Source organism: Leiobunum rupestre, chromosome 9, assembly GCF_980474605.1.
Source record: "Leiobunum rupestre chromosome 9, qqLeiRupe1.1.hap1, whole genome shotgun sequence".
NCBI classification, from domain to species: domain Eukaryota; kingdom Metazoa; phylum Arthropoda; class Arachnida; order Opiliones; family Sclerosomatidae; genus Leiobunum; species Leiobunum rupestre.
In genome coordinates this window covers 55,132,674-55,153,500 of record NC_143392.1, presented here as the reverse complement: position 1 = coordinate 55,153,500, position 20,827 = coordinate 55,132,674, and the positions used below count along the sequence as shown (strand labels likewise).

At 43.2% G+C, this 20,827-nt stretch overlaps 10 non-coding genes and 5 pseudogenes across 10 annotated transcripts; all 15 read left to right on the top strand.

Annotated features, from left to right (window-relative positions):
• The first annotated feature begins 570 nt into the window (after nucleotides 1-570).
• Nucleotides 571-762, top strand: LOC149931248 (U2 spliceosomal RNA). Its single transcript, XR_016476185.1, has one exon. It is a non-coding gene; the product is annotated as a U2 spliceosomal RNA (small nuclear RNA).
• A 1,093-nt stretch (nucleotides 763-1,855) lies between these two features.
• On the top strand, nucleotides 1,856-2,047 carry LOC149931247 (U2 spliceosomal RNA). The gene has a single exon (XR_016476184.1). It is a non-coding gene; the product is annotated as a U2 spliceosomal RNA (small nuclear RNA).
• A 1,065-nt stretch (nucleotides 2,048-3,112) lies between these two features.
• Nucleotides 3,113-3,304, top strand: LOC149931246 (U2 spliceosomal RNA). The gene has a single exon (XR_016476183.1). It is a non-coding gene; the product is annotated as a U2 spliceosomal RNA (small nuclear RNA).
• Nucleotides 3,305-4,371: 1,067 nt separating this feature from the next.
• Nucleotides 4,372-4,563, top strand: LOC149931245 (U2 spliceosomal RNA). The gene has a single exon (XR_016476182.1). It is a non-coding gene; the product is annotated as a U2 spliceosomal RNA (small nuclear RNA).
• A 1,063-nt stretch (nucleotides 4,564-5,626) lies between these two features.
• LOC149931244 (U2 spliceosomal RNA) lies at nucleotides 5,627-5,770 on the top strand (annotated as a pseudogene).
• Nucleotides 5,771-7,298: 1,528 nt separating this feature from the next.
• Nucleotides 7,299-7,484, top strand: LOC149931243 (U2 spliceosomal RNA). The gene has a single exon (XR_016476449.1). It is a non-coding gene; the product is annotated as a U2 spliceosomal RNA (small nuclear RNA).
• A 1,063-nt stretch (nucleotides 7,485-8,547) lies between these two features.
• On the top strand, nucleotides 8,548-8,685 carry LOC149931242 (U2 spliceosomal RNA; annotated as a pseudogene).
• Nucleotides 8,686-10,414: 1,729 nt separating this feature from the next.
• On the top strand, nucleotides 10,415-10,590 carry LOC149931241 (U2 spliceosomal RNA; annotated as a pseudogene).
• A 1,065-nt stretch (nucleotides 10,591-11,655) lies between these two features.
• LOC149931240 (U2 spliceosomal RNA) lies at nucleotides 11,656-11,847 on the top strand. Its single transcript, XR_016476181.1, has one exon. It is a non-coding gene; the product is annotated as a U2 spliceosomal RNA (small nuclear RNA).
• Nucleotides 11,848-12,946: 1,099 nt separating this feature from the next.
• On the top strand, nucleotides 12,947-13,138 carry LOC149931239 (U2 spliceosomal RNA). Its single transcript, XR_016476179.1, has one exon. It is a non-coding gene; the product is annotated as a U2 spliceosomal RNA (small nuclear RNA).
• Nucleotides 13,139-14,203: 1,065 nt separating this feature from the next.
• On the top strand, nucleotides 14,204-14,395 carry LOC149931238 (U2 spliceosomal RNA). Its single transcript, XR_016476178.1, has one exon. It is a non-coding gene; the product is annotated as a U2 spliceosomal RNA (small nuclear RNA).
• Nucleotides 14,396-15,462: 1,067 nt separating this feature from the next.
• On the top strand, nucleotides 15,463-15,565 carry LOC149931237 (U2 spliceosomal RNA; annotated as a pseudogene).
• A 1,577-nt stretch (nucleotides 15,566-17,142) lies between these two features.
• Nucleotides 17,143-17,322, top strand: LOC149931236 (U2 spliceosomal RNA; annotated as a pseudogene).
• A 1,063-nt stretch (nucleotides 17,323-18,385) lies between these two features.
• LOC149931235 (U2 spliceosomal RNA) lies at nucleotides 18,386-18,577 on the top strand. The gene has a single exon (XR_016476177.1). It is a non-coding gene; the product is annotated as a U2 spliceosomal RNA (small nuclear RNA).
• A 1,067-nt stretch (nucleotides 18,578-19,644) lies between these two features.
• Nucleotides 19,645-19,836, top strand: LOC149931234 (U2 spliceosomal RNA). Its single transcript, XR_016476176.1, has one exon. It is a non-coding gene; the product is annotated as a U2 spliceosomal RNA (small nuclear RNA).
• The last annotated feature ends 991 nt before the right edge of the window (nucleotides 19,837-20,827 follow it).

Genomic DNA, 20,827 nt, shown 5'->3' with positions numbered 1-20,827 from the left:
TCTCTACAGCTGTTCTGGTAAGCGTGCAGGAGGAAACTCCGTATGATCAAGATCTTACTTTTTCTAATTATCGATTAAGCACGGTTCCATGTTGCCACTTATTTAAAAAAAGACCCAGAGAAAACCGAAGATAAATTATCGCCTTGGCGAACTAGTTAGAAACAGCGTAAAAGAAAATATTTAAAAATAAACAAATTTTATTAGAAAGACTCAAATACCCCGTTAATGAAAAAAAAGAGGGTGAGAGGAAGAGATCAGCCACCGGCACGCCGTGTTCCCTGGTGGTCTCCCTCCCTCCCAAGAAATGACCCCACTCGACGCGGCTTACCGTCGTTGATGGGTCGAGAACCAATGTATTCTGCGTGATATTACCGTTGACGGCTGAAAACGCTCGATGGCCGTCGATCTTTTTGTTTGAAATCAAGAAGTTACCTTCTTTGGTCAGACGTGATGGTTATACACGCTGTCATCTCCAACCACGAGCAATCTGCTTAAACATAATTATGAAATTTGTGAATGCTCAATCTCACTCTTTTTCTTTTTCAACCACCAAAGCCCCCTTTGCCGGTTATCGCTTCTCGGCCTTTTGGCTAAGATCAAAGTGTAGTATCTGTTCTTATCAGCTTAATATCTGATACGGGTCCCATCGGGGCCCAAGATATTAAACTTATTTTTGGACGGCGGCGGAGAGGTCGGAGCTTGCTCCACCTCCGCCACGGGTTGGCCTGGTATTGCAGTTCTTCCAGGATCGGCCCACCTCGCTCAATGAATCTAAAATCAAACACCATATATATATATATATATATATATATATATATATATATATATATATATATATATATATATATTCCTGACGTCATAAGAGGGAAAGTCATCATTGGCTAGTAGATCATTTTGAAGATTCGGACGGATTTGTTTTGTAATTTTTTACCTTAACTGTCGTACGTTACCAACGGTATGTTTTTTTTAAGTCACTTTCGTTACTAACAGGTAACATGATTAGGAGTTCACAGCCGGCCGCTTTTCGACATTCGCATTGGCAACACGTCTTCCCCTTTAAAAAAATTAACCCCTCCCAAACCATGGTAACTCCGTTCTCGAAACGGACACCATATAAGTTATTTACATCGAGTTACCTAGCGAGGATTGCGGTACTATCGCTGTAGAAATAGGGGACTGTTAAAAGCGGGATGGTTTGGAAAAAACGAGTTTTTGTGTTGCTGATGCCGGGGCGCGTACTACGCGGCAACCACGGTCAATTCGTAGTGCCATATCTCATGACACTTCTCTACAGCTGTTCTGGTAAGCGTGCAGGAGGAAACTCCGTATGATCAAGATCTTACTTTTTCTAATTATCGATTAAGCACGGTTCCATGTTGCCACTTATTTAAAAAAAGACCCAGAGAAAACCGAAGATAAATTATCGCCTTGGCGAACTAGTTAGAAACAGCGTAAAAGAAAATATTTAAAAATAAACAAATTTTATTAGAAAGACTCAAATACCCCGTTAATGAAAAAAAAGAGGGTGAGAGGAAGAGATCAGCCACCGGCACGCCGTGTTCCCTGGTGGTCTCCCTCCCTCCCAAGAAATGACCCCACTCGACGCGGCTTACCGTCGTTGATGGGTCGAGAACCAATGTATTCTGCGTGATATTACCGTTGACGGCTGAAAACGCTCGATGGCCGTCGATCTTTTTGTTTGAAATCAAGAAGTTACCTTCTTTGGTCAGACGTGATGGTTATACACGCTGTCATCTCCAACCACGAGCAATCTGCTTAAACATAATTATGAAATTTGTGAATGCTCAATCTCACTCTTTTTCTTTTTCAACCACCAAAGCCCCCTTTGCCGGTTATCGCTTCTCGGCCTTTTGGCTAAGATCAAAGTGTAGTATCTGTTCTTATCAGCTTAATATCTGATACGGGTCCCATCGGGGCCCAAGATATTAAACTTATTTTTGGACGGCGGCGGAGAGGTCGGAGCTTGCTCCACCTCCGCCACGGGTTGGCCTGGTATTGCAGTTCTTCCAGGATCGGCCCACCTCGCTCAATGAATCTAAAATCAAACACCATATATATATATATATATATATATATATATATATTCCTGACGTCATAAGAGGGAAAGTCGTCATTGGCTAGTAGATCATTTTGAAGATTCGGACGGATTTGTTTTGTAATTTTTTACCTTAACTGTCGTACGTTACCAACGGTATGTTTTTTTTAAGTCACTTTCGTTACTAACAGGAGACATGATTAGGAGTTCACAGCCGGCCGCTTTTCGACATTCGCATTGGCAACACGTCTTCCCCTTTAAAAAAATTAACCCCTCCCAAACCATGGTAACTCCGTTCTCGAAACGGACACCATATAAGTTATTTACATCGAGTTACCTAGCGAGGATTGCGGTACTATCGCTGTAGAAATAGGGGACTGTTAAAAGCGGGATGGTTTGGAAAAAACGAGTTTTTGTGTTGCTGATGCCGGGGCGCGTACTACGCGGCAACCACGGTCAATTCGTAGTGCCATATCTCATGACACTTCTCTACAGCTGTTCTGGTAAGCGTGCAGGAGGAAACTCCGTATGATCAAGATCTTACTTTTTCTAATTATCGATTAAGCACGGTTCCATGTTGCCACTTATTTAAAAAAAGACCCAGAGAAAACCGAAGATAAATTATCGCCTTGGCGAACTAGTTAGAAACAGCGTAAAAGAAAATATTTAAAAATAAACAAATTTTATTAGAAAGACTCAAATACCCCGTTAATGAAAAAAAAGAGGGTGAGAGGAAGAGATCAGCCACCGGCACGCCGTGTTCCCTGGTGGTCTCCCTCCCTCCCAAGAAATGACCCCACTCGACGCGGCTTACCGTCGTTGATGGGTCGAGAACCAATGTATTCTGCGTGATATTACCGTTGACGGCTGAAAACGCTCGATGGCCGTCGATCTTTTTGTTTGAAATCAAGAAGTTACCTTCTTTGGTCAGACGTGATGGTTATACACGCTGTCATCTCCAACCACGAGCAATCTGCTTAAACATAATTATGAAATTTGTGAATGCTCAATCTCACTCTTTTTCTTTTTCAACCACCAAAGCCCCCTTTGCCGGTTATCGCTTCTCGGCCTTTTGGCTAAGATCAAAGTGTAGTATCTGTTCTTATCAGCTTAATATCTGATACGGGTCCCATCGGGGCCCAAGATATTAAACTTATTTTTGGACGGCGGCGGAGAGGTCGGAGCTTGCTCCACCTCCGCCACGGGTTGGCCTGGTATTGCAGTTCTTCCAGGATCGGCCCACCTCGCTCAATGAATCTAAAATCAAACACCATATATATATATATATATATATATATATATATATATTCCTGACGTCATAAGAGGGAAAGTCGTCATTGGCTAGTAGATCATTTTGAAGATTCGGACGGATTTGTTTTGTAATTTTTTACCTTAACTGTCGTACGTTACCAACGGTATGTTTTTTTTAAGTCACTTTCGTTACTAACAGGAGACATGATTAGGAGTTCACAGCCGGCCGCTTTTCGACATTCGCATTGGCAACACGTCTTCCCCTTTAAAAAAATTAACCCCTCCCAAACCATGGTAACTCCGTTCTCGAAACGGACACCATATAAGTTATTTACATCGAGTTACCTAGCGAGGATTGCGGTACTATCGCTGTAGAAATAGGGGACTGTTAAAAGCGGGATGGTTTGGAAAAAACGAGTTTTTGTGTTGCTGATGCCGGGGCGCGTACTACGCGGCAACCACGGTCAATTCGTAGTGCCATATCTCATGACACTTCTCTACAGCTGTTCTGGTAAGCGTGCAGGAGGAAACTCCGTATGATCAAGATCTTACTTTTTCTAATTATCGATTAAGCACGGTTCCATGTTGCCACTTATTTAAAAAAAGACCCAGAGAAAACCGAAGATAAATTATCGCCTTGGCGAACTAGTTAGAAACAGCGTAAAAGAAAATATTTAAAAATAAACAAATTTTATTAGAAAGACTCAAATACCCCGTTAATGAAAAAAAAGAGGGTGAGAGGAAGAGATCAGCCACCGGCACGCCGTGTTCCCTGGTGGTCTCCCTCCCTCCCAAGAAATGACCCCACTCGACGCGGCTTACCGTCGTTGATGGGTCGAGAACCAATGTATTCTGCGTGATATTACCGTTGACGGCTGAAAACGCTCGATGGCCGTCGATCTTTTTGTTTGAAATCAAGAAGTTACCTTCTTTGGTCAGACGTGATGGTTATACACGCTGTCATCTCCAACCACGAGCAATCTGCTTAAACATAATTATGAAATTTGTGAATGCTCAATCTCACTCTTTTTCTTTTTCAACCACCAAAGCCCCCTTTGCCGGTTATCGCTTCTCGGCCTTTTGGCTAAGATCAAAGTGTAGTATCTGTTCTTATCAGCTTAATATCTGATACGGGTCCCATCGGGGCCCAAGATATTAAACTTATTTTTGGACGGCGGCGGAGAGGTCGGAGCTTGCTCCACCTCCGCCACGGGTTGGCCTGGTATTGCAGTTCTTCCAGGATCGGCCCACCTCGCTCAATGAATCTAAAATCAAACACCATATATATATATATATATATATATATATATATTCCTGACGTCATAAGAGGGAAAGTCGTCATTGGCTAGTAGATCATTTTGAAGATTCGGACGGATTTGTTTTGTAATTTTTTACCTTAACTGTCGTACGTTACCAACGGTATGTTTTTTTTAAGTCACTTTCGTTACTAACAGGAGACATGATTAGGAGTTCACAGCCGGCCGCTTTTCGACATTCGCATTGGCAACACGTCTTCCCCTTTAAAAAAATTAACCCCTCCCAAACCATGGTAACTCCGTTCTCGAAACGGACACCATATAAGTTATTTACATCGAGTTACCTAGCGAGGATTGCGGTACTATCGCTGTAGAAATAGGGGACTGTTAAAAGCGGGATGGTTTGGAAAAAACGAGTTTTTGTGTTGCTGATGCCGGGGCGCGTACTACGCGGCAACCACGGTCAATTCGTAGTGCCATATCTCATGACACTTCTCTACAGCTGTTCTGGTAAGCGTGCAGGAGGAAACTCCGTATGATCAAGATCTTACTTTTTCTAATTATCGATTAAGCACGGTTCCATGTTGCCACTTATTTAAAAAAAGACCCAGAGAAAACCGAAGATAAATTATCGCCTTGGCGAACTAGTTAGAAACAGCGTAAAAGAAAATATTTAAAAATAAACAAATTTTATTAGAAAGACTCAAATACCCCGTTAATGAAAAAAAAGAGGGTGAGAGGAAGAGATCAGCCACCGGCACGCCGTGTTCCCTGGTGGTCTCCCTCCCTCCCAAGAAATGACCCCACTCGACGCGGCTTACCGTCGTTGATGGGTCGAGAACCAATGTATTCTGCGTGATATTACCGTTGACGGCTGAAAACGCTCGATGGCCGTCGATCTTTTTGTTTGAAATCAAGAAGTTACCTTCTTTGGTCAGACGTGATGGTTATACACGCTGTCATCTCCAACCACGAGCAATCTGCTTAAACATAATTATGAAATTTGTGAATGCTCAATCTCACTCTTTTTCTTTTTCAACCACCAAAGCCCCCTTTGCCGGTTATCGCTTCTCGGCCTTTTGGCTAAGATCAAAGTGTAGTATCTGTTCCCAGCTATTTCGCTGAAATCTTGGCCGAAAGGCCGTTAAGCGACGTATACGCTTCTCAGCCTGTTCCTGCGATGCTGACTTACCTGCCGGTATCCTGAAGTTGCTGTTCCTGTTCCTGCTCCTGCTGCTGCCGCTGCTGTGTCCGGTTCCGTTGCTGTTCCTGATTCCGCTGCCGATCCTGGTCCTGGTCCTGCTGACACTTACCTGTCGCTGCTGTTCCTGGTCTCCACGCTGTATCCTGACTTGGCCGATTCCTGCCATTTTCACTTGACGCTGTTCCTTCCTGGGACTTGACTTCACCCGACGACCCCTCTAAAGCCATCATGGCTGCAGAGGTGAAGAAGCGGACCGCTCGACTGGACGTCGATGCTGGCTACTTCGAAATCGCTCAGACCTTCCTCGGAAAGCTCGGATCCGATTCAATCGAAATGCTTCAACCTGTTGGTAAAGAATCTTACTTACTTACCTTCACAACCCTGGCCTTCCTGAAACAAGCAGTCTCCTACGGAGAATTAACGATCAACAATAAGACCTGTAAAGTCACCAGCGTCGAGGATGACGGCGTCTGGTTGACAATCAAGAATCTGCAACCATGGATACAATGGGATGCCATATTGACAAACTTACGACAGTATGGCGAAATTAAGGCCCATCGCCTAGATGAATATAAAGAACTCAAAGGGATCAAAAATGGAGATAGAGCGGTAAAAATCAGAATTAATAAAACTATACCTAATGTTCTTTATTTTGGCCGTAGTCGAGCCCTGGTTTACTACCCAGGTGTTTCAAAAAAGTGCTTCTTTTGTGATCAGGAGGGGCACATTGCCTCTGCCTGCGACGCAAAAAAGAATAACCAGACGACCGAGAAGACAAAACCCCGAACCAACGACGACTTACCCAAAGATCCTGACATAACCAGAAACTCCACACCTATACTCACCAACGCCACCACTCGAGACGATAACCTGAAAGTAAACCAAGAAAATCAAACAAGTAACTTACCTATACTTACCGCTGCCGACGAATCAAAAAGCTCTGAAGAGAGCTGGACGATGACGTCACCCGAACCATCCAAGAAGAACCCAGATCCTCCAGTCCAAACAAGCCAATACGCCGACGCCTTGAAATCTCCACCACAACCAGATGAACCTGAAAATAAACCCGAAACAACAAGCAACGACCCTGAACAATCCGAATCCGAATCCGACAGCAGCAACGACGAGACCACTACAGCCACCGGTCCCAGGTGGGATCCAAATACCTGGGAACTGGGGGATAAACAAGATTTTAAGAAACTCACCAAACAAGAACTCCAAATACTGTTAGAACGCATTAAACGAGAACCTCCAAGCCGCACCCCATACATCACCTGGCAAATAGACTATATAAAAAACGACATCACATCCATCCTCCAAAATTATCCTAAACGCCGTAACAGCACGACTCCAATAAAAAAAGTGAAAAAAGGGAAATCTTAAAATTAAAATTTTAAAATTTTATACGTAAACCTCGGTTTTAATTTTGTGAAATTATTAGTTTTCTACCTTTTATTTTTTGTGACTAATTATTGACCTGTTTTAATTTAAACTAACTTAAAAAACAGGAATATATGACAAGGGTACTGTACCAAATTTGATTTTTTAATAAACAAATTCAGTATCTGTTCTTATCAGCTTAATATCTGATACGGGTCCCATCGGGGCCCAAGATATTAAACTTATTTTTGGACGGCGGCGGAGAGGTCGGAGCTTGCTCCACCTCCGCCACGGGTTGGCCTGGTATTGCAGTTCTTCCAGGATCGGCCCACCTCGCTCAATGAATCTAAAATCAAACACCATATATATATATATATATATATATATATATATTCCTGACGTCATAAGAGGGAAAGTCGTCATTGGCTAGTAGATCATTTTGAAGATTCGGACGGATTTGTTTTGTAATTTTTTACCTTAACTGTCGTACGTTACCAACGGTATGTTTTTTTTAAGTCACTTTCGTTACTAACAGGAGACATGATTAGGAGTTCACAGCCGGCCGCTTTTCGACATTCGCATTGGCAACACGTCTTCCCCTTTAAAAAAATTAACCCCTCCCAAACCATGGTAACTCCGTTCTCGAAACGGACACCATATAAGTTATTTACATCGAGTTACCTAGCGAGGATTGCGGTACTATCGCTGTAGAAATAGGGGACTGTTAAAAGCGGGATGGTTTGGAAAAAACGAGTTTTTGTGTTGCTGATGCCGGGGCGCGTACTACGCGGCAACCACGGTCAATTCGTAGTGCCATATCTCATGACACTTCTCTACAGCTGTTCTGGTAAGCGTGCAGGAGGAAACTCCGTATGATCAAGATCTTACTTTTTCTAATTATCGATTAAGCACGGTTCCATGTTGCCACTTATTTAAAAAAAGACCCAGAGAAAACCGAAGATAAATTATCGCCTTGGCGAACTAGTTAGAAACAGCGTAAAAGAAAATATTTAAAAATAAACAAATTTTATTAGAAAGACTCAAATACCCCGTTAATGAAAAAAAAGAGGGTGAGAGGAAGAGATCAGCCACCGGCACGCCGTGTTCCCTGGTGGTCTCCCTCCCTCCCAAGAAATGACCCCACTCGACGCGGCTTACCGTCGTTGATGGGTCGAGAACCAATGTATTCTGCGTGATATTACCGTTGACGGCTGAAAACGCTCGATGGCCGTCGATCTTTTTGTTTGAAATCAAGAAGTTACCTTCTTTGGTCAGACGTGATGGTTATACACGCTGTCATCTCCAACCACGAGCAATCTGCTTAAACATAATTATGAAATTTGTGAATGCTCAATCTCACTCTTTTTCTTTTTCAACCACCAAAGCCCCCTTTGCCGGTTATCGCTTCTCGGCCTTTTGGCTAAGATCAAAGTGTAGTATCTGTTTTTCAATAGTGCTATACCGAGATCTTAGTCGGGGGGCGAGAAGTGTTTATACGCCTTTAAGGCGAGTCATACGTACCTGCTCGTCTATCTGCCAAGCTGAGTCGGCATTTTACACCGACCCAGATCCTGTTCCAGTTGAAGTTCCTGTTCCTGCTCCTGCGTTCCAGTCGCTGTTTGGCTCATCCCAGCGGTTCCTGAGTATCCGGTTTCCGCTTCGGCGGTCACCACCATCGTCGCCATGCCTGCCGTGTCGTCTCTGCCGTGCAAGCCACAGTCCGGGCCTTCGTCCTCCAAGAAGGCCACGGCACGAATCAAGTTCGACGGGGTCAATGTAGAAGATTTGGCTGTAGCTCTTTTCGACTGCATTGGCCCCAAGAGCATCACCGTCTTCCAGATGCTGGCTAAATCTGAATGTCAGATTACGTTCAAGGACGCCATCTGTTATCAGAAGGCCGTAGATGCCGGTATAATTGTCGGCGACAAGCATCTAAGCATCATAGGAGTTGCAGACCCGGTGACTCAAATCACCATGAAGGATGCGCCTAGCTGGTGGGATCTACCGTTCCTGCGAGCCGCTCTGAGGAACTACTGCGAAGTGGTTTCGGAAACATGGGAAACCTTCCAGAAAGGCCCGCTTAAAGATGTCCGAAACGGAAATCGCCGCCTTGAAGTCAAGGTCAAGAGCCCAATCCCGAACCTGATGACCATCAGCGGACATCGCATTCAGCTCGTATATCAAGGTGTCCAAAGAATGTGCTTCTACTGTCGTAAAGACAGTCATCAGGTTCGGGATTGTCCTAAGAAGAAAAGAAAGGCGCCACCAGCTCCAGAAAATTCGGTCATCCATGGCCATATTCCGGCCCCCGAAGACGCTGTCAATCTGGGGAACGAAACCACACCACCACCACAGGAAGGGGCAGCTATCACAGACGCTGCCGTCCACGAAGAACAGATGGAAGAATCTGTACCGGAAGCAGGATGTTTCGAGGGGGGTGAAGATGGCTGGAGTCTCTCTTCACCAGGATCTTCCCTCAAACCATCTGATTTGCCGCAAATGTCCAACGGCTACGCAAACGCAGTGAAGACTCCGCCACAGCACACACCTGTTCTAGAGCTCTTTCCCATTTCGAAAAACCCAGCATATGAAGAACCGATCTACGAACGAGATTGGAATTGGTCGACAATGACCGAACAGGAAATAGAGAACTTTTGCCGCCGTGCACGAAGCTTGGTCACAGAGTCACCAGAAATACTTAGATGGCGTGAAGAATCACTGACTGAAGCGCGCCTCACCTTGCAAAGTCGCAGGAAACGACCACAGACTTCCCCATCAGAATCGCACATCAAAAAAGGGAAAAAATAGGCCCTGAATATGATATGTAAATATGTTTTTAATGACTCTTTAAGTTTTATCTTTAGTTTTAATACGCTTTTAACTTTACATTATTTAAAGTTTTGATTTTGTAAATATTAAATGTCTATAGTTTAAAAAAAATGGTATGCTTAAATGTTATACTTACCGTATACTTACCTCGGATCCTGTTTACCCTGTAAAAATGAAAAGAAAATTGTTAAAACTAAAAAAATATACCTAGAATGTGAAATCAAAAAAAAACCACTTACCTTGACCAAAACAAATCAGTGAAAAAGTAACTCTTTTGTATTTTAAAATGTTTCAGTCCCGTTTATACTTGAATAATTGTAAATACTTACCTTTTAACGATAGAGGCGACGTCAGAAATTCTGGAATTTTGTGTGTAAAACAGTGTTCGCGATAATTTAAATTTTTTAATAACGCGGACACTTGTAACCATGACAACGAATTTTAAATAAACAAATTCAGTATCTGTTCTTATCAGCTTAATATCTGATACGGGTCCCATCGGGGCCCAAGATATTAAACTTATTTTTGGACGGCGGCGGAGAGGTCGGAGCTTGCTCCACCTCCGCCACGGGTTGGCCTGGTATTGCAGTTCTTCCAGGATCGGCCCACCTCGCTCAATGAATCTAAAATCAAACACCATATATATATATATATATATATATATATATATATTCCTGACGTCATAAGAGGGAAAGTCGTCATTGGCTAGTAGATCATTTTGAAGATTCGGACGGATTTGTTTTGTAATTTTTTACCTTAACTGTCGTACGTTACCAACGGTATGTTTTTTTTAAGTCACTTTCGTTACTAACAGGAGACATGATTAGGAGTTCACAGCCGGCCGCTTTTCGACATTCGCATTGGCAACACGTCTTCCCCTTTAAAAAAATTAACCCCTCCCAAACCATGGTAACTCCGTTCTCGAAACGGACACCATATAAGTTATTTACATCGAGTTACCTAGCGAGGATTGCGGTACTATCGCTGTAGAAATAGGGGACTGTTAAAAGCGGGATGGTTTGGAAAAAACGAGTTTTTGTGTTGCTGATGCCGGGGCGCGTACTACGCGGCAACCACGGTCAATTCGTAGTGCCATATCTCATGACACTTCTCTACAGCTGTTCTGGTAAGCGTGCAGGAGGAAACTCCGTATGATCAAGATCTTACTTTTTCTAATTATCGATTAAGCACGGTTCCATGTTGCCACTTATTTAAAAAAAGACCCAGAGAAAACCGAAGATAAATTATCGCCTTGGCGAACTAGTTAGAAACAGCGTAAAAGAAAATATTTAAAAATAAACAAATTTTATTAGAAAGACTCAAATACCCCGTTAATGAAAAAAAAGAGGGTGAGAGGAAGAGATCAGCCACCGGCACGCCGTGTTCCCTGGTGGTCTCCCTCCCTCCCAAGAAATGACCCCACTCGACGCGGCTTACCGTCGTTGATGGGTCGAGAACCAATGTATTCTGCGTGATATTACCGTTGACGGCTGAAAACGCTCGATGGCCGTCGATCTTTTTGTTTGAAATCAAGAAGTTACCTTCTTTGGTCAGACGTGATGGTTATACACGCTGTCATCTCCAACCACGAGCAATCTGCTTAAACATAATTATGAAATTTGTGAATGCTCAATCTCACTCTTTTTCTTTTTCAACCACCAAAGCCCCCTTTGCCGGTTATCGCTTCTCGGCCTTTTGGCTAAGATCAAAGTGTAGTATCTGTTCTTATCAGCTTAATATCTGATACGGGTCCCATCGGGGCCCAAGATATTAAACTTATTTTTGGACGGCGGCGGAGAGGTCGGAGCTTGCTCCACCTCCGCCACGGGTTGGCCTGGTATTGCAGTTCTTCCAGGATCGGCCCACCTCGCTCAATGAATCTAAAATCAAACACCATATATATATATATATATATATATATATATATATATATATATATATATATATATATATATATATATATTCCTGACGTCATAAGAGGGAAAGTCATCATTGGCTAGTAGATCATTTTGAAGATTCGGACGGATTTGTTTTGTAATTTTTTACCTTAACTGTCGTACGTTACCAACGGTATGTTTTTTTTAAGTCACTTTCGTTACTAACAGGTAACATGATTAGGAGTTCACAGCCGGCCGCTTTTCGACATTCGCATTGGCAACACGTCTTCCCCTTTAAAAAAATTAACCCCTCCCAAACCATGGTAACTCCGTTCTCGAAACGGACACCATATAAGTTATTTACATCGAGTTACCTAGCGAGGATTGCGGTACTATCGCTGTAGAAATAGGGGACTGTTAAAAGCGGGATGGTTTGGAAAAAACGAGTTTTTGTGTTGCTGATGCCGGGGCGCGTACTACGCGGCAACCACGGTCAATTCGTAGTGCCATATCTCATGACACTTCTCTACAGCTGTTCTGGTAAGCGTGCAGGAGGAAACTCCGTATGATCAAGATCTTACTTTTTCTAATTATCGATTAAGCACGGTTCCATGTTGCCACTTATTTAAAAAAAGACCCAGAGAAAACCGAAGATAAATTATCGCCTTGGCGAACTAGTTAGAAACAGCGTAAAAGAAAATATTTAAAAATAAACAAATTTTATTAGAAAGACTCAAATACCCCGTTAATGAAAAAAAAGAGGGTGAGAGGAAGAGATCAGCCACCGGCACGCCGTGTTCCCTGGTGGTCTCCCTCCCTCCCAAGAAATGACCCCACTCGACGCGGCTTACCGTCGTTGATGGGTCGAGAACCAATGTATTCTGCGTGATATTACCGTTGACGGCTGAAAACGCTCGATGGCCGTCGATCTTTTTGTTTGAAATCAAGAAGTTACCTTCTTTGGTCAGACGTGATGGTTATACACGCTGTCATCTCCAACCACGAGCAATCTGCTTAAACATAATTATGAAATTTGTGAATGCTCAATCTCACTCTTTTTCTTTTTCAACCACCAAAGCCCCCTTTGCCGGTTATCGCTTCTCGGCCTTTTGGCTAAGATCAAAGTGTAGTATCTGTTCTTATCAGCTTAATATCTGATACGGGTCCCATCGGGGCCCAAGATATTAAACTTATTTTTGGACGGCGGCGGAGAGGTCGGAGCTTGCTCCACCTCCGCCACGGGTTGGCCTGGTATTGCAGTTCTTCCAGGATCGGCCCACCTCGCTCAATGAATCTAAAATCAAACACCATATATATATATATATATATATATATATATATATTCCTGACGTCATAAGAGGGAAAGTCGTCATTGGCTAGTAGATCATTTTGAAGATTCGGACGGATTTGTTTTGTAATTTTTTACCTTAACTGTCGTACGTTACCAACGGTATGTTTTTTTTAAGTCACTTTCGTTACTAACAGGAGACATGATTAGGAGTTCACAGCCGGCCGCTTTTCGACATTCGCATTGGCAACACGTCTTCCCCTTTAAAAAAATTAACCCCTCCCAAACCATGGTAACTCCGTTCTCGAAACGGACACCATATAAGTTATTTACATCGAGTTACCTAGCGAGGATTGCGGTACTATCGCTGTAGAAATAGGGGACTGTTAAAAGCGGGATGGTTTGGAAAAAACGAGTTTTTGTGTTGCTGATGCCGGGGCGCGTACTACGCGGCAACCACGGTCAATTCGTAGTGCCATATCTCATGACACTTCTCTACAGCTGTTCTGGTAAGCGTGCAGGAGGAAACTCCGTATGATCAAGATCTTACTTTTTCTAATTATCGATTAAGCACGGTTCCATGTTGCCACTTATTTAAAAAAAGACCCAGAGAAAACCGAAGATAAATTATCGCCTTGGCGAACTAGTTAGAAACAGCGTAAAAGAAAATATTTAAAAATAAACAAATTTTATTAGAAAGACTCAAATACCCCGTTAATGAAAAAAAAGAGGGTGAGAGGAAGAGATCAGCCACCGGCACGCCGTGTTCCCTGGTGGTCTCCCTCCCTCCCAAGAAATGACCCCACTCGACGCGGCTTACCGTCGTTGATGGGTCGAGAACCAATGTATTCTGCGTGATATTACCGTTGACGGCTGAAAACGCTCGATGGCCGTCGATCTTTTTGTTTGAAATCAAGAAGTTACCTTCTTTGGTCAGACGTGATGGTTATACACGCTGTCATCTCCAACCACGAGCAATCTGCTTAAACATAATTATGAAATTTGTGAATGCTCAATCTCACTCTTTTTCTTTTTCAACCACCAAAGCCCCCTTTGCCGGTTATCGCTTCTCGGCCTTTTGGCTAAGATCAAAGTGTAGTATCTGTTCTTATCAGCTTAATATCTGATACGGGTCCCATCGGGGCCCAAGATATTAAACTTATTTTTGGACGGCGGCGGAGAGGTCGGAGCTTGCTCCACCTCCGCCACGGGTTGGCCTGGTATTGCAGTTCTTCCAGGATCGGCCCACCTCGCTCAATGAATCTAAAATCAAACACCATATATATATATATATATATATATATATATATATATTCCTGACGTCATAAGAGGGAAAGTCGTCATTGGCTAGTAGATCATTTTGAAGATTCGGACGGATTTGTTTTGTAATTTTTTACCTTAACTGTCGTACGTTACCAACGGTATGTTTTTTTTAAGTCACTTTCGTTACTAACAGGAGACATGATTAGGAGTTCACAGCCGGCCGCTTTTCGACATTCGCATTGGCAACACGTCTTCCCCTTTAAAAAAATTAACCCCTCCCAAACCATGGTAACTCCGTTCTCGAAACGGACACCATATAAGTTATTTACATCGAGTTACCTAGCGAGGATTGCGGTACTATCGCTGTAGAAATAGGGGACTGTTAAAAGCGGGATGGTTTGGAAAAAACGAGTTTTTGTGTTGCTGATGCCGGGGCGCGTACTACGCGGCAACCACGGTCAATTCGTAGTGCCATATCTCATGACACTTCTCTACAGCTGTTCTGGTAAGCGTGCAGGAGGAAACTCCGTATGATCAAGATCTTACTTTTTCTAATTATCGATTAAGCACGGTTCCATGTTGCCACTTATTTAAAAAAAGACCCAGAGAAAACCGAAGATAAATTATCGCCTTGGCGAACTAGTTAGAAACAGCGTAAAAGAAAATATTTAAAAATAAACAAATTTTATTAGAAAGACTCAAATACCCCGTTAATGAAAAAAAAGAGGGTGAGAGGAAGAGATCAGCCACCGGCACGCCGTGTTCCCTGGTGGTCTCCCTCCCTCCCAAGAAATGACCCCACTCGACGCGGCTTACCGTCGTTGATGGGTCGAGAACCAATGTATTCTGCGTGATATTACCGTTGACGGCTGAAAACGCTCGATGGCCGTCGATCTTTTTGTTTGAAATCAAGAAGTTACCTTCTTTGGTCAGACGTGATGGTTATACACGCTGTCATCTCCAACCACGAGCAATCTGCTTAAACATAATTATGAAATTTGTGAATGCTCAATCTCACTCTTTTTCTTTTTCAACCACCAAAGCCCCCTTTGCCGGTTATCGCTTCTCGGCCTTTTGGCTAAGATCAAAGTGTAGTATCTGTTCCCAGCTATTTCGCTGAAATCTTGGCCGAAAGGCCGTCAAGCGAGTTTTCCAGCTATACAGCTAGTTCCTGCGATGCTGACTTACCTGCCGGTATCCTGACGTTCCTGTTCCTGTTCCTGCTTCTGAAGCTGCCGCTGCTGTTTCCGGTTCCTCTGCTGTTCCTGACTCCGCTGCTGTTCCTGGTCCTGGTCCTGCTGAGACTTACCTGTCGCTGCTGTTCCTGGTCACTACGCCGTTTCCTGACTTGGCTGACTCCTGCCATTACCTTTTGACGCCGTTCCTTCTTGGGACTTACCTTCAACCGACGACCTCTCCACAGCCTTAATGGCTGCAGAGGTAAAAAAACGGACTGCCCGGCTTGAAGTCGACGCCGGATTCCTGGACGTCGCTCGGACCTTCTACGAAAAACTTGGACCACAGTGCTTGGAGACTCTTCAACCTGTTGGAAAAAGTTGTTACCTACTCACCTTTACCACTCTGGCCTTCCTCCAGCAAGCTGTCTCCTATGGAGAGCTGTCCATCAACGAAAAACTATGCAAGATTACCAGCATCGAAGACGACGGTGTCTGGCTCACAATAAAGAACCTCCCCTCCTGGATACAGTGGGACGCAATACTTACCACACTACGACAATATGGAACCATCAAAGCCCACCGTCTGGATGAATACCCCGAATTAAAAGGTTTAAAAAATGGTGACCGTTCGGTAAAAATAATCATGAGCAAAACTATCCCGAATGTCCTCTTTTTTGGACGAAGCAGGGCACTAATATACTACACAGGCGTCGTCAAAAAATGCTTTTTTTGCGACGAAGAAGGTCACAACTCTTCCACGTGTGAAGTCAAACGAGCCCGACTAGCAGAGCAGAACCAACCCATGGAGGAAGGCCAGAAAGAGTCTCCAAAGGAACAGCCCGAGCGCGTCCAGGAGCCACTCAACAGTACTTCTGCTAAAGAACACGATCCATTAGCAGAAGCAGCAACACCACAAGAGGCACCACCCAGCGACCCCCAGGACTCATACGTCAACCCAAAAGCTCTAGAAACCATCAGCAATTATTCACAAGCGCAACTTCAATCATTGAAAGAACACCTCGAGACCATGAACGGAACAACCGAAACCAGGAAACAGCTGTATTTAAAGATCGTCAGCAAGGAACAGGAAAAATTTTCAAAACGACGCATGTCCAACTCTCCAGGAATTGCTGCCAAGAAGGGAAAGACCCTGAACGACGAGAAGAAGACTTTCGCCAGTGCCACCAAATCCACGCCAGAACAAGATTTGTATATAGAATACGTCACATACTGAGTTTTGTAAATATATTTCTGATGCCTTTTAATATGCTTTTTTTTAAAGTATATTTTAATGTATTGTTCATATATTTTATTTGCCACCTTTTTTAGTTTTTATCTCGATCATTTATAGTGTTTTGTTTTAAAAGTTTTTAACTTTACTCAACTCCTTTTGTTTTAAACCTGAAAAAAAAAAAAGAAAATTAGTTATATGCTTAAAAACCTATAACAAAAGTGTATACTTACCTTGACTATGAACTTGACTCTGTTTCGCGATAATTTAATTAATTTAAAACGCGAACACATATAAAAAATGTAAAAATGTCCAATGTAAAAAACAACGAAGCTTTTAATAAACAATTAAAAGTATCTGTTCTTATCAGCTTAATATCTGATACGGGTCCCATCGGGGCCCAAGATATTAAACTTATTTTTGGACGGCGGCGGAGAGGTCGGAGCTTGCTCCACCTCCGCCACGGGTTGGCCTGGTATTGCAGTTCTTCCAGGATCGGCCCACCTCGCTCAATGAATCTAAAATCAAACACCATATATATATATATATATATATATATATATATTCCTGACGTCATAAGAGGGAAAGTCGTCATTGGCTAGTAGATCATTTTGAAGATTCGGACGGATTTGTTTTGTAATTTTTTACCTTAACTGTCGTACGTTACCAACGGTATGTTTTTTTTAAGTCACTTTCGTTACTAACAGGAGACATGATTAGGAGTTCACAGCCGGCCGCTTTTCGACATTCGCATTGGCAACACGTCTTCCCCTTTAAAAAAATTAACCCCTCCCAAACCATGGTAACTCCGTTCTCGAAACGGACACCATATAAGTTATTTACATCGAGTTACCTAGCGAGGATTGCGGTACTATCGCTGTAGAAATAGGGGACTGTTAAAAGCGGGATGGTTTGGAAAAAACGAGTTTTTGTGTTGCTGATGCCGGGGCGCGTACTACGCGGCAACCACGGTCAATTCGTAGTGCCATATCTCATGACACTTCTCTACAGCTGTTCTGGTAAGCGTGCAGGAGGAAACTCCGTATGATCAAGATCTTACTTTTTCTAATTATCGATTAAGCACGGTTCCATGTTGCCACTTATTTAAAAAAAGACCCAGAGAAAACCGAAGATAAATTATCGCCTTGGCGAACTAGTTAGAAACAGCGTAAAAGAAAATATTTAAAAATAAACAAATTTTATTAGAAAGACTCAAATACCCCGTTAATGAAAAAAAAGAGGGTGAGAGGAAGAGATCAGCCACCGGCACGCCGTGTTCCCTGGTGGTCTCCCTCCCTCCCAAGAAATGACCCCACTCGACGCGGCTTACCGTCGTTGATGGGTCGAGAACCAATGTATTCTGCGTGATATTACCGTTGACGGCTGAAAACGCTCGATGGCCGTCGATCTTTTTGTTTGAAATCAAGAAGTTACCTTCTTTGGTCAGACGTGATGGTTATACACGCTGTCATCTCCAACCACGAGCAATCTGCTTAAACATAATTATGAAATTTGTGAATGCTCAATCTCACTCTTTTTCTTTTTCAACCACCAAAGCCCCCTTTGCCGGTTATCGCTTCTCGGCCTTTTGGCTAAGATCAAAGTGTAGTATCTGTTCTTATCAGCTTAATATCTGATACGGGTCCCATCGGGGCCCAAGATATTAAACTTATTTTTGGACGGCGGCGGAGAGGTCGGAGCTTGCTCCACCTCCGCCACGGGTTGGCCTGGTATTGCAGTTCTTCCAGGATCGGCCCACCTCGCTCAATGAATCTAAAATCAAACACCATATATATATATATATATATATATATATATATATATTCCTGACGTCATAAGAGGGAAAGTCGTCATTGGCTAGTAGATCATTTTGAAGATTCGGACGGATTTGTTTTGTAATTTTTTACCTTAACTGTCGTACGTTACCAACGGTATGTTTTTTTTAAGTCACTTTCGTTACTAACAGGAGACATGATTAGGAGTTCACAGCCGGCCGCTTTTCGACATTCGCATTGGCAACACGTCTTCCCCTTTAAAAAAATTAACCCCTCCCAAACCATGGTAACTCCGTTCTCGAAACGGACACCATATAAGTTATTTACATCGAGTTACCTAGCGAGGATTGCGGTACTATCGCTGTAGAAATAGGGGACTGTTAAAAGCGGGATGGTTTGGAAAAAACGAGTTTTTGTGTTGCTGATGCCGGGGCGCGTACTACGCGGCAACCACGGTCAATTCGTAGTGCCATATCTCATGACACTTCTCTACAGCTGTTCTGGTAAGCGTGCAGGAGGAAACTCCGTATGATCAAGATCTTACTTTTTCTAATTATCGATTAAGCACGGTTCCATGTTGCCACTTATTTAAAAAAAGACCCAGAGAAAACCGAAGATAAATTATCGCCTTGGCGAACTAGTTAGAAACAGCGTAAAAGAAAATATTTAAAAATAAACAAATTTTATTAGAAAGACTCAAATACCCCGTTAATGAAAAAAAAGAGGGTGAGAGGAAGAGATCAGCCACCGGCACGCCGTGTTCCCTGGTGGTCTCCCTCCCTCCCAAGAAATGACCCCACTCGACGCGGCTTACCGTCGTTGATGGGTCGAGAACCAATGTATTCTGCGTGATATTACCGTTGACGGCTGAAAACGCTCGATGGCCGTCGATCTTTTTGTTTGAAATCAAGAAGTTACCTTCTTTGGTCAGACGTGATGGTTATACACGCTGTCATCTCCAACCACGAGCAATCTGCTTAAACATAATTATGAAATTTGTGAATGCTCAATCTCACTCTTTTTCTTTTTCAACCACCAAAGCCCCCTTTGCCGGTTATCGCTTCTCGGCCTTTTGGCTAAGATCAAAGTGTAGTATCTGTTCTTATCAGCTTAATATCTGATACGGGTCCCATCGGGGCCCAAGATATTAAACTTATTTTTGGACGGCGGCGGAGAGGTCGGAGCTTGCTCCACCTCCGCCACGGGTTGGCCTGGTATTGCAGTTCTTCCAGGATCGGCCCACCTCGCTCAATGAATCTAAAATCAAACACCATATATATATATATATATATATATATATATATATATTCCTGACGTCATAAGAGGGAAAGTCGTCATTGGCTAGTAGATCATTTTGAAGATTCGGACGGATTTGTTTTGTAATTTTTTACCTTAACTGTCGTACGTTACCAACGGTATGTTTTTTTTAAGTCACTTTCGTTACTAACAGGAGACATGATTAGGAGTTCACAGCCGGCCGCTTTTCGACATTCGCATTGGCAACACGTCTTCCCCTTTAAAAAAATTAACCCCTCCCAAACCATGGTAACTCCGTTCTCGAAACGGACACCATATAAGTTATTTACATCTAGTTACCTAGCGAGGATTGCGGTACTATCGCTGTAGAAATAGGGGACTGTTAAAAGCGGGATGGTTTGGAAAAAACGAGTTTTTGTGTTGCTGATGCCGGGGCGCGTACTACGCGGCAACCACGGTCAATTCGTAGTGCCATATCTCATGACACTTCTCTACAGCTGTTCTGGTAAGCGTGCAGGAGGAAACTCCGTATGATCAAGATCTTACTTTTTCTAATTATCGATTAAGCACGGTTCCATGTTGCCACTTATTTAAAAAAAGACCCAGAGAAAACCGAAGATAAATTATCGCCTTGGCGAACTAGTTAGAAACAGCGTAAAAGAAAATATTTAAAAATAAACAAATTTTATTAGAAAGACTCAAATACCCCGTTAATGAAAAAAAAGAGGGTGAGAGGAAGAGATCAGCCACCGGCACGCCGTGTTCCCTGGTGGTCTCCCTCCCTCCCAAGAAATGACCCCACTCGACGCGGCTTACCGTCGTTGATGGGTCGAGAACCAATGTATTCTGCGTGATATTACCGTTGACGGCTGAAAACGCTCGATGGCCGTCGATCTTTTTGTTTGAAATCAAGAAGTTACCTTCTTTGGTCAGACGTGATGGTTATACACGCTGTCATCTCCAACCACGAGCAATCTGCTTA